Source organism: Crotalus tigris, unplaced genomic scaffold, assembly GCF_016545835.1.
Source record: "Crotalus tigris isolate CLP2741 ecotype Arizona unplaced genomic scaffold, ASM1654583v1 scf7180000024439.5362192, whole genome shotgun sequence".
Taxonomy (NCBI): Eukaryota; Metazoa; Chordata; class Lepidosauria; order Squamata; family Viperidae; genus Crotalus; species Crotalus tigris.
The window spans coordinates 4,934,498-4,947,765 of record NW_024100609.1 but is presented as its reverse complement, the minus strand read 5'-3'; the positions used below and the strand labels follow the sequence as shown (position 1 = coordinate 4,947,765).

General features: G+C 37.0%; 1 long non-coding RNA gene across 1 annotated transcript in view; it reads right to left on the bottom strand.

Moving 5' to 3' along the window:
• LOC120302865 overlaps nt 1-11,524 on the bottom strand; it is a 28,948-nt gene extending 17,424 nt beyond the window's left edge. The window contains exon 1 of the long non-coding RNA XR_005555243.1: nt 11,362-11,524. This is a non-coding gene — a long non-coding RNA (uncharacterized LOC120302865). The remainder of the gene's footprint in view (nt 1-11,361) is intronic.
• Nucleotides 11,525-13,268: the final 1,744 nt, after the last annotated feature.

Sequence of the window (13,268 nt, the reverse complement as noted above, 5' to 3'; positions counted from 1 at the left end):
ACTTCCCCTTCAATTGCCTCATCTAATTTCCCATGATTTCCCATGAGTCCATGATTTCCTACACGAAGGACTCTTGACAAGGGATGGGCTACACCTCACGAAAACAGGGAAAAATGTACTTGGAAAAAGACTGGTCCAATTCATCAGGAGGCTTTAAACTAAAACTGAGGGGGGAGGGTGACCAATCTCTAGAATCTCTAAAACCCAAACCCAATCACAAATCCCAAGAAAACAAATCAAATAATGAGATAGGCAGTGATGAAAAAAAAGAAAAGAAAAACTCAAACAACAATCAGGAGCTGCAGGAAACGCACCCATGGATAGGCATAAAAGTCTTAAATGCTTATATAGCAATGCTCAAAGCTTGGGAAACAAACAGGGTGAACTAGAAGCAATAGTACACGAGGGAGGGTATGACATAGTTGGCATAACAGAAATCTGGTTTATATTTATTTATTTATTTATCTTACTTTTTAAGATCTGATTTATTCACTAATACAATCACATATATAAAATTAAAGTAACTACAGGTGCATATACACTGCCAGGAAGATAAAGTCCTTTAGTTTGGCATTATTGGAGAAAATCCAGCTTCCAAATTTTCTGTATAATGGTATGATAAATTTGAATGGAAAAATTCTACCACGGTCAGAGTTATGGCTTTGAATCACATTAAATGCCTACAGATGTAAAATGTATTGCAGGTTCTGGAAAACGATTTTGAATTTTACAGCAATAGCATATAATGGCTTTTGACATGGGCTAGCAGAATAAATATAGTCTTTACAGAATAATTTTACAGTAACTCCCTTGGGTTTCCTGCATTCCAGGTCATATATTACCTATTCCTTTACTTTTCTTTATGCTATAAAATAAAGGAATATAATGACAAAAACATTTACTACTGTACAATAAAGAACCTAATAAGCAGATTTCTTCAAATTATATGGCCCAATCTTAAAACCCATATTATTTCTATGTAAAATATCAGATATCCAGAACCAGTTTTCTACTTCAGCCATATCATTACATAATAATAAGCCCAGAATGTTGGCTTCTTCTACTACTGCATGAGTGAACTGCATGTCAATTCATAATCTCTGAAAAATCAGGTAGGAATAACTTTGGACATGTCCCTTGATAATGTTATCATAGTAGTCTCTTAAAACAAAGGGAACAATTCAACAGTAAAAGAAAGAAGAAGTTGGAAGAAGAAAAGGTGGACTTTGAGTAGCCAGTAGGAGAATGGGCTACTCAGAAGCTCTGCAAATTGGAATACTTCAAAATAAAATACTGGATTTAGTGCAGTATCACATGTGACAGAGCTAATAAAATTAATGAAAATTAATGAAATATATATATAAAATATGAAATATTTATTTCATTATAATGAAATACAATGAAAACAGGCTTTTCAAGAAGTAGAAATACTCACAGAAAAGATATTTCAAACTCTAGTAAAACTTAAAACATTCTAAATGTGGCACTTAGAATTCTCAGTATATTAGGGTGAAATAAAGAAGTAAGAGCTTTAAGTGCTTCTTAAGATTTATAAAGCCCCTTATAAGTTGGTACCTAGATACATAAGAGAACCAGTCTGGCATAGTGGTTAAGGTGCCAGGTTAGAAATGGAGAGACTCTGAGTTCCATTCCTGTCTTAGCCATGAAGCCAGCTGGATGACCTTGGGCCAGTCACTCCCTCTCACACCTAGGAAGGAGGCAAGGGCAAACTACTTCCAAAAATGTTGCCAAGAAAATTGTGGGAACTTCTCCAGGCAGTCATCAGGAGTCATCATGGACTCAAATGGCCTAGACATAGGTATTTGAACATAAGATCTTTTTAACATTTGCATTTTATTGTTTTTTACTCATCTAGATGAAATGTTAATATATATTGCTAGTCCATGTATGCCATATGCTCAATAACTAACTTACTCAAAGATGGCACATGCACTTGCGCACACGCACATACACAAATATACATGTACACTGGCCTATTCCAACCAGTACCAGCCCAACCTGCTAAAAGAACTAGGAAAACAATGCTGCCAATGGCACATTTTCAAGAAGTTTAGGGAACTAAAGCAAGAAGGTGCTGTTTTTATGTAACATCATTAATGTCATGGAACAGCCTCCCGGTGGAGATCTTGCTGTCTTTTTACAACTCATTGGAGATGGAATTGTTCTGGAGGGATTTCCCTTGAGCTGATATGTGATGCCATCTTTTCCTCAGTTTTTCATTTCATTGTATTGTTATTGTCGTTTCTTGGTTGGTGAACGTTTTTACCCTTGCGGTTTGTTAGTGTTTGTCCCCAAGCATTCTACTTATAGTTACCGTTCATTGTTCAAAGTTACAATGGCACTGAAAAAAAGTGACTTATGACTGTTTTTCACACTTATGACCATTGCAGAATCCCCATGGTCACGCAATTAAAATTTGGACGCTTGGCAACTGGCTCATATTTATGTATGACAGTTGCAGCGTCATGTCAGCATCATCCTTTACTACCTTCTGACAAGCAAAGTCGATGGGGAAGGCAGAGTCACTTTACAACTTAAGCTTGTAAAGTTTACAATTCCAAACTTAACAACTGTGGCAACCAAGGTCATAAAATGGGGCAAAAGTCACTTGACAGCTTTCTTGCTTAGCAACAAAAATGTTGGGCCCAGTTGTGACCGTAAGTCAAGGACTGCCTGTACTCTGCTGTTTTCTTGAACCCAAATGGATCTTAGAGCTAAGATGTCATGATAATGTCAAGGAGAAGAATAGGAAGAACAACTGCACATGAACAAAAAGCCTAGAATGTCTGATCTGTATGCAAAAAGGCCTTATCCCATAGATCCATATGGGATTACTTTAGTTCCATATGAACTATCCAATCAAACACCAAGCAATAATTCCTATGCTTAAAGTCCTAGATGGATTTGTATCCTAGTACTTGAATGTTCACTTATCCTATCATTATAGCACAGGATGCTCATTTGGGGAGGATTTTTTTTAGTGAACTCAAAAAAAGGGAGAGGTCCTTCTTTATGGCACTGCACCGATTTTAGACTATCATTCTGAAGGAGACATAGTATGTGTGAGCTTTGTTTTCTTTTTCTTGATGTTTAAGAAACAATTCCTTAATTTATGGATTGGCTAATTTATTCACCTGATTTTTTTTAATGTGCTATTTTTCTTTGCTATTTAGTCTTTCATAAGATCCTGGGCAACCCCTTGAATTCCCATGTTTATACATGAAAACAGAGCAGTTGGCATATTTCAAAAATAACTTCCAAAATATATTAACAAAGAATTAAGTCTTACTAAATACACAATGGGACTTCTTCTCTTGAGAGAAAATATCTAGGATTGTGTTGTACACTAGTGTAATTTAGTAGACTAATCAGCCAAGACAGCGCCATTTTGGTATAATGGTTAAAAGTTGAGCTAGAAGCAGGAAAAGTTGAGTGTATTAGACACAAGCCAAGCCAAGTTTTTTTTCCCATTTAGCCCTAGGAAAAAGGCTGTGATAAACCATTTCTGTAGTTTGACCTGCCTGTATAGTCACCAGTATATGTATATCTGTCTGTCTGTCTATCCAACTGACTATCTCTTTATCTGTCTCTGTCACTGGGCTTTTAAAAACCAAGTTGAAGTGTTGATTTCACAAAACTAGTGATCATGTTCACTGTCATGATAGATAACAGACTTGAGCCCCTAATAATTAAGGCAAAATTGTCTCAATAATCTGCCCTCTCACATCTCATGAATAAATTCCAATGGATCTAAGAGTGATCACTTTGCTTGGTGTGACAGAAAAACCCAGGAGAGCCAAGAAACGTCTCTGCCAAGTTCCATTATACATAGAGAGGCATACATTTCCTAAAGAATCCACTCTCCACTCTTGCCCTCTGAATTAATGCCTAAGCAGCCTCACTTTTTGCTGGGGTAATGTCAGGCTAAACTTGCCTCAAGTAATACTGAACAGTTTGAATGCCTGGGCCAAGTCATGCATCAGTCTGCAAAGGGAGGAACTGTCACTTGTTCATGCACTTCGCATTTGATGAGTCTTGTCTTCTTCCTTCTCTTCCATCTGATGCTCTCTTTGATTCAGCTCATTGCCTTCGTACTATCAGACACAAAACAATCTCCAACAGCCACTGCAACACTGGGGGTGGGGTGGGGGACTTGTATCAATATTTCTGATGATATTCGCCTATTCTTTTCTTCTGTTTCTCACATCATCGGCAAGCATTCCCATTGACAAAGCTCCAGGTATTCAGCTTTTGGTTAATGATGTCTCTGTTTCAAATCCAAGCCTGAAACTCATCCCTGATGTGACTTGAATGATTGGAGTATTCTCTGGAGTTGGTTGAAGGGGAATTCTTGGGCAACACTGGCTCCTACAGACTTGAATCCTTAGTCAGAAGCAAAGCTGTGAACAGGTAGCCCTTAGAGCCACAAGTGGGACCAAATTGCTAAGCAAGGTGGTTTTTAATTGAGTCTGCAAGATTTTACAACCTTTTTCTTTGCCATGATTTATAAAGCATGGCTATTGCTTGATACCTATGTCAGCTAGCCACGGTTAAAGCAGATCGTGGCTTAGCTCAATTGTGAAATGACTTGTATATCAGTAACCATTTTCTGCTGTACAAACAATAAAAATTGTTCTTTTTTAAAAAAGAGAGAGATTAAAAGCTCATATTTATATCTGTGTTTATATGCTATTCTGTATGATACTCTAAGAATATCCGTGAAACAAAGTAGAAGATTGATTAAGATAATCAGGAATAAAGTAGCGGAAACAAAGGAAAGCAAAGAAGAAATGCAAGAAAGTCTTACACTCTATAAACATGATACTGTGTGGGGGGGGGAAGAAATTATTTGCCTGACAACTAAAGGATGTGATACACTATTTGCTATTCTTTAAATCTCATTTAGAAGCTGAGAAAGGCATACATGGGAGAAGGTATCCATTTTCCTTCAACATAGAGGAAAACGGATGAGAATCAAATATTCCCACAATGTTTCAATCCCAAACTGTGCAACACTTTAAACATTCATTTTTTTTTTACTTTTTACCTAGTTGGACCAACTTCCTGAACAATAGCATGGTGAGTGAGCCTTTGCTCAAAGTATTTAATTGTTTTTATATCCTTTGTACAATCCTTGGTTGCCATTCAAGGCATAGCGTCTTGAATGACATTCTCAGACCAGCACCTGGAGATACAAATGAATATTGTAGAGCTAGACACACACACAAAATCTAATTGAATGCAGGTATACCTCTGACCTTACTCAATTGAGGATACTTCTTGTGTGATTACATGATGGTAGGAAACAGGAATGTATCACTTTATAAATATATCAGTATTCTCAATTTGTAGCTCTGAAATATTGTTCTGATTTCACAGTTTGTGGTTCAGTGAAGTTCCTTGAAATATTTCCTCTGAGCAAATAACTCATTACAATGAAGAAAACTAATTTACAAAATACATTATTTGTGCCAGAAAAATAAGCAGTTAGTGTAGGTTCCTCTCCCAGAACTGTATGAAGCATGTAAATTTTAATGATCTATAATTTTTCTCAATATTAGATTATACCATTGATGTGTTTGAGGAAAGAATCCTATCACCACAATAATAGAAATGCTTGCTAATATCTCCTCTTTGAGTATGTTAGAAACAAAAGCGACAGAAACCTTTCTGACCCAGCTCATCTTGAGCTTTAGCTTTCCTGACACACAGTTCCTGCAGTTTATAGAGGTCACCATATATCCTTCAGTTATGGCTTCTCCTATTTCTTATTTATGTCCCTTTTTCTTTTCACTGTTTTAGACAGTTCTTTGCATAGCCAGACTATCCTCTAGATTCCTTTATCTTTCTTGTAGGAATGATGGTTGTGCTTTCAATGTCTTTTTTGTAGAATGTCTCTTTCTCTTTGGATATTTCAAGCTAACCTACCATCCCTCAAAATTCATCAAAATTGTATTTTCTGAACTCTGGCCTACAGGTCTGACACATCTCAATTCCTGGGTAACATGACCAATATCTCCTGATCACCTGTCCTTCTTCAAGCAATTTCTCCTTGTTGGTGAGGTTTATAACCAGGATTGTGGATTCCATTGCTCTTTCATCCACCTTTGCATAAATAAATAACTGAATTTTCCCAGTGTCTCTATTGCTTAAATCTTTGAATAACCGTCATCTGAAAAAACCTCACTTTTCTGTCTATCCAGTCTGTGATAATGTTCCATAATATCACTTTTCTCTTACCCAAAAGATTTCCATGTTAAGATTCTTGCATTTCTGTGCATGTCTATTTTTTTTAATATACAATGCATCACACCTACCCTTTCTGTTTCTGGTGAGCACGTTTTAACCTTCCAGTGCTAAGTGCCAGTCCTGAGAGCAATTTTCAATTTTCAGTCACCTTCATTTAAGTCTGCAACATTGCTCCTCCATCTCTCTCTCTCTCTCTCTCTCTCTCTCTCTCTCTCTCTCTCTCTCTCTCTCTCTCTCTCTCTTTCAACACAGAGTGTTTATTTTTCTTCCTTTTATTTCAGTCATTAAATGCTGTGCACTGACACAGATTTGCAGACAGATTTGCAGTTTTTATGATTAAAGTTCAATCAAATTTATATTAAAGATAAAGAAAACCAAACTAATAACCACAGGGACAGCAACCAGCGTTTGAATTGATAATGAATGTATTAAAGTGATGGATAGCTACTGTCTTTTGGGATCAGCCATCAACAGTAAAGGATCCAGCAGTCAAGCAATATGCTGCAAACTAAATTTAGAAGAATAGCAATGGAAGCCTTGGAAAAAGATATTCAGATGCTCAACTGTGTCTACATCCCAAAATGTCAGAATTATGCAGGCAATAATGTTCCCCATTATACTTTAGAGAGCCACTCTGCAAGTGAGATGGTGGCCTCTAAATTTGACATATAAATAAATCTAAATACTTTATGGAAGCAACAGTTTAATTTTAAAGAGGCAGGACAGAAAAATGTTGATACTTTTGAAATGTTATGTTAGAGAAGATTCCAAAGAATACTATGGGCAGCCCCCCCCCCCAAAATCAAATAAATGGATCATCTATCCAGAGTTCTCACTTGAGGCACCAATGGCCAGGCTCAAATTTTCAAACACATTATGAACAGACGTAGTTCTCTGGAGAAGTGTATAATGCTGGAAAAGGTAGAAGGAAAGAGAAGAGAAGAACAAGCTATAGCAACATGGATGGACTAGGGGATAGTGACAAAGGGTGCACTATTGGCAGACCTGAAGGACCAAGTTAGAGCAAATCTTCCCAGTTCTATCTATGTGGTTGCTAAGAGTCAACATGAACTTAATGGCACATCATCAATCAAATCAAATAATTATCAATTAATCATTAATTCTGTAAGTACCATAGACTATACCTCTAATGCCTGCCCTAGCTAAATACACACACACACACACACACACACACACACACACACACACACACACAAATCAGAACAAGATTATCTTGGTCAGGAAATTCTGTTTTTATACTCCATTACCATGATGACCTTTGGGCTATTGCAAAACTAGTAGCTCTCCTGTTTTCCTGCCCAATCAACAAGTACTTTCAAGGGCAGGAAATCAGGAGTCCAGGCAGTTCAAATGACAATATAGGTGTATTGAATGCTAAAGTTCTGTACAAGAATCTGAACTATTAAGGGTCAAAGCGAGTTGGCACTAGATAAGAGTTGATGGAATTCAATGTGAGCTGGATTTAGTTCTCAGGCTTAGCCTGGTCACGTCCTACAGTGCTCTTATCCCCACTTCCCACAACCACTTCCAAATCAAGCCAACCAGGGCCATCATAAATGGTATTTTGCCAAGGCCCCTCAATTCTGTAACCAGGCATAATAGTAAATATCTATTAAAAATAGAAAGATTAAAACATATCAGGGGCGCAACTCAATAAGAACTGACTAATTATTACGGCTCCTTGAGGCTGAACAATAAATGAATACATCATATAGTTCATTTTGTAATGCTGAATTAATGTTAGCAAGACAAAGAATAACTTCAAAGAGACCATGAATCAATTGATTATTTTTGTCAGCACACTACTTCACTCTTAGTGTAACTGCTTACTGCTTTATATAAAGATAAATGCTTCCTTCCTTTTTCGCAATAAATGTAACACATTTGTCTTGTTGAAGTCAGCATTGCCTAACATCCAAATTTGTTTTCCAATTAAAATCACCAGAGCAAAAGTGAGACAATAGAAGAATGTGCTTTTTTGTCTGTTTTATAGCTATGATTATGTGGTACAAAGAATCATTTTCAGGAACATATAGGCATACACACACATAAAGAAATGCATACATTTCTGCAGAAGATTCTCATAATCCCATCTATGATTTCATAAAATGTGTATTCTCCATTTTAGGTTCCTGGCATTCAGCCAGTCTGTTAGGTAAGTTGGATGCTTTTGTCATATCTTTTATATATGAATCAAAGTAGATATAAAAGAAAATTCATGTTACTCCAACTTGATTGAACATGAAACACAAAATAAAATTCTTTCAATGAACAGAAAAGCAATACAATAAAATATATAAAATAAAGTAAAAGAGCTCAACATTTAGAAATATAAATGAACGTAAATATCTTCAGGTCAAATGGGCCCCTTTGTTTACTTTGTGAAAAAAAACCTGATGACACATTATTCAAGATTTTCAGAGATTAAAAGTTAATGCATAGGTCAATATGAGTGTTGATGGATTTTGAGAAAAGAACTCAATCACTATTGTTGGTAATTATCTTATGACCAGGAAGCAATAGATCTAACTACAGGTAGCCCTCATCTTACAACCACAGTTGGGACCAGAATTTCCAAGCAGGTTGATAACTGAGATATGCTCAGTTTTACTACCTTTCTTCCCATGGTTGTTATGCCAATCACTACAGCTTTGAAAGAGGTGAGCTTTGCCAATTCCATCAGTTTTTCCCTCCATTCTTCCATTGTGGAAATTAATATGACTTTCCATTTTTGCACATAAAGGATTCTCAGTGCAGTCAATGTATTTAATAAACTTCCAAATTTTCTTTAAGTTCTTTATCCAGTAGCCCTAAAAGGAAAACTTCTGCTTTTAATTTTATATTTGTTTTTTAAAATAAAATCTTGTGAATTAAGACAAAAACATGGCCCCAATTTTTCTTTGTTTTATCACAAGTCCATCAAACAGTGGCGTGGTGGCCTAGTGGTGAAGATGCTTATCTCCCACCCAGAAGATTGAGAGTTCAATCCTAGGTAGTGAGAGATGTTTCTCTCCTAGGGTACAAAGAAAAAATACCTGCTGAGAACTCTTTGTAGGTGTCAGGAAGGGTATCCAACCAGTAAATTCTCAGTTCCATTCAGCCCTCCTAATTCTACCCCAAATTAAAGAATTACAGGGTCATAAAAGGGGATTTATTTATCACAGGTCCACCAAAGATGCTAAAAATAAATGTAATTCTTTACAATTACATTTCCAACATACATTTGAAACGCCTTTATACATATCGACAGTATCTTGGGCATTAAGTACCAATGATACATCACATGTCTGCTTCTAATTGGACTAGAAGTACCCATATGGATTGCAGTTGAAGCTACTATGCCTTTCATTCTTTTCTCTTTATATGTCTTCCCCTTCCCCTCTCCTCTCCATCCATAAAACTCCAAATATTACCCATAAAGTACTCATAAAAGGGTATAGAGAATTTCCTGCTGTTGTCTATCTACATTTCCACATTAAACAGCTCACTATTGAGAGCCATTGAGAGCCAATTTCCCATTGAGTCTATAAGTGGTGGACTGTTCCATTGGATAAAGACCATTATTATTTACTTCCACCAATATTCATAGACATAGAGGGCAAGGATAGATCAAATGATGTCTTTGCACATTGCACAAAGCATAGCGTTTATCATTTACATTTAGCACAGCCCTGCAACTGTGACACATCACAGGTAAGCAAATGGCATCTTCACTATGGGTAAGGGTACGTATAGAGGAGAGAGAATGAGACGGGAATTCAGAATGAATTCCATGATAGTTCTGCATATCAATCAATCAGAATAGAGTTGGAAGGGACCTTGGAGGTCTTCTAATCCAATTCCTTTGCTCAAGCAGGAGATCCTATACCATTTCAGACAAGTGACTGTCCAGTGTCTTCTTAAAAACCTCCAGTGATGAAGCACCTATAACTTCTGAAGGCAAAAGCTGTTCCACTGGTTAATTGTCCTCACTGTTAGGAAGTTTCTGCTTAATTCTAGGTTGCTTCTCTCCTTGATTAGTGTCCATCCATTGTTTCTTGTCTTGTCTGCTTGTGCTTTGAAAAATAAGTTGACCCCCTCCTCTTTGTGGCAACCTCTCAAATACTGGAATACTGCTATCATGTTGCCCCTAGTCCTTCTTTTCTCTAGACTAGCTATACCCTCCTGCAAAAGAAATCCAAATCAAACATAAATTCAGAGAAGGTGGTGAAAGGCACATTCATTTTGGAAATCAAAAGTTATCCCTGAGGTGAAGAATAAATTTCTAGGCATATTATGAAATTATGATGTATATTTTTCTTCTGAAGATCTAAGTTCATTAAGATCTAAGTTCACAAGGATATGGATCCCTATCTTCCATTAAAACAATTTTCCTGTTTCTCAGTTGAAAGCAACCAGCCTCTTCAGTCAATCCCATCCAAACTCAAATACGGAATCATACCCTTAACTTTTTGCCTGAGATTTTCAGTTATCACCAGACTGTCCTTCCTTGTATATGAAGTTGCTTTATACGAAATCAGTTCATTGCCCCATCTAGCTTTAAATAGCTGTATTCATCTTAGTTTTCAGGAGAAAGACTTTCATGTTCCCAGCTATATTATGAAACCTTTTATATAGGAAGCATTATCTAAAAACCTACTGGGAATAGTTGCATTAGGGCAGCTTTGGATTTGATTGACAACATGCAGGTTTTGAACTCCTCAAAGCAGCCACTCTTTTTTTTTTAACCTAGAATCAATATGACAGCTGTAGCAGACAGCCACACATCCCAGGAAATGACACAGCTGCTTTAAAGAGCAGTTGCTATCCTCTTGTTCTAGTGCTCTTCAAAGCACTTATTTCTGTTCAGCTCTGAAGTATATCCCAACCCCAACTGCATTTACAAGAAGCTTCAGAAACTATTTCCTATCAAATTTAAAAAATTACTTTTCTTGAGAAAATCAACAGGGTGCACATGTTTTTCATTTTTCATTTTAATTTCTCACATATTTAGAATAGAAAGCATAAGGGATAACCATTCAGAAGAAATAAAATGTTCAAATAATTAAATATGAAGAATATATTACCCACCTGAATATTACATCCCTTTTGTTGCTTTTTTAACCTTATGGTTCATTTTTTCACATTCTGTTGATACGTTTGATCTGCATATAAATTGTCTTTTAGTTCCTTTGTCTTTGAATATTAATATCATCGCTCATGATGACCAAGGTCTTCAGAAATATTCCTGAAAGCTATTTTAAAAAGAAAATGATACAAATTCTCTCTGGAAGTTGGATCCTCATTAATTTCTCACTGAAATAAATCTTAGGCATAAAATGAGTTCATGCAACAGGAAACGCGATCCATTTTTCCTCTAATAATTAAAATGCTGTTCTGCTGGCATGACACACTCAATTATTTTTCAGTGGGTATAAATACTCATTTTGCAATGCTATTTGTTTTAAAGTTTCCTCAGGTGCTATCATGGCTCAAAATGCTATCCAGTTTCATCACCACTAATAAATTTTAACCTAGTGCTCTCAGGCTGAAAGGAATGTATTGCATTATACTGGTTAAGACAGGATATTCCTAGTAATGTCAGGCCCAAGGAACCAAGAATGGCATGAGGGCTTACTGCTGAATAGTTTTTTTTTACTATTATTGTTCACCTATACACAAAATCTTTCCAGATTAAAATAATCTGCCTAAGTATATTAGATATACTCTGTGAATTTCACCCTCTTCCTGCTCATCAAACATTCCAATCTCCACTGTCTCTTTGCTCTCTGGGAAACAATCCCTTCCTCCTGTGACTCCAGACTACGTTCCACCACAAGAAATAGTCACAAGGAGACCATGACATAAGCAGCAGAAGAATGTAGCATAAGATTCAACATTGGTGAAAGCTCATCTGCAGTCTTGAAGGCACAATTGTCCAGCCACTTCATTTGAAATGGTGTCATATCTGCTATAAAGTAGAGTGCATGTCTCTCTTGTGCAGGCATGCCTGTCCTTATATATAGTCCCTGTATTTACAATTTATCACTTGTTGCAACAGGATACGGAACTGCTAATTTACATGCAGATACGCTGGAACTTTGGCCTAATTAAGCCAGTTAATGTAATATATCCTTAATCTGAAGGAGGTTTATAGCCCATTTCTACGAGAGATGCCAAAGAATCCCAGTGTGATTTCAGGGTTTCACTACATACTACAACAGAATTCACACTTTTGCCAAAAAGGACTCAAAGGCAAAATGGACAGTCAGGAAGGGATGCAGTACATATAATTGAGAAAATGCATTCCCAAGAGACATATATTGGGAAAACTGCATGCAAATATTAAATATATAACTCTCTCTCTCTCTCTCTCTCTCTCTCTCTCTCTCTGTGTGTGTGTGTGTGTGTGTGTGTGTGTGTTACAGCATCATAGAACTGGAATTTGAGATCTAGCCAAATTTAAACAAGAATAGCTCCCCTATATACTGCACCTTACCCATAAGCACAAACATAGACATTTGAAACATGACTTCTAAAAAATATTATGAGAGCAATCATCAATAATAGGTTAATGAACTTAGATAGATACCAGCAATAATCTTCAATGTACAATGTAAAGTATAATAACCTAGGTTGTGGTCAGTGTTGCGTCCTTGGCGGGAAAGCAGACACGAGAAGCAGCTGGAGTTCTCAGTTTCTTTTATTCAGCGTTCAGCTTACAGGAAGATGGCTTCAGCCTCGCCCAAACGCCTCGCAGCCTCTTATATAGGCAACTCCCGGGTAAATGGGTTACTTTTCCCGCGCCAGCACCCGCGCATGCGCACGGCGCTGGCGACAGCCTGTCTGGTCCCGGGCAGCTTTGCACCTGCCCGGGACTGCCTGCAAACGCCCGAGCCGTTTGCAAAGGCTCGGGACATAACACCCCTTTCCCCCGGGCTAAAACTACTACCAACATACAACATTTATTTTATATACATTTTGCTCCCCAGTGTTCC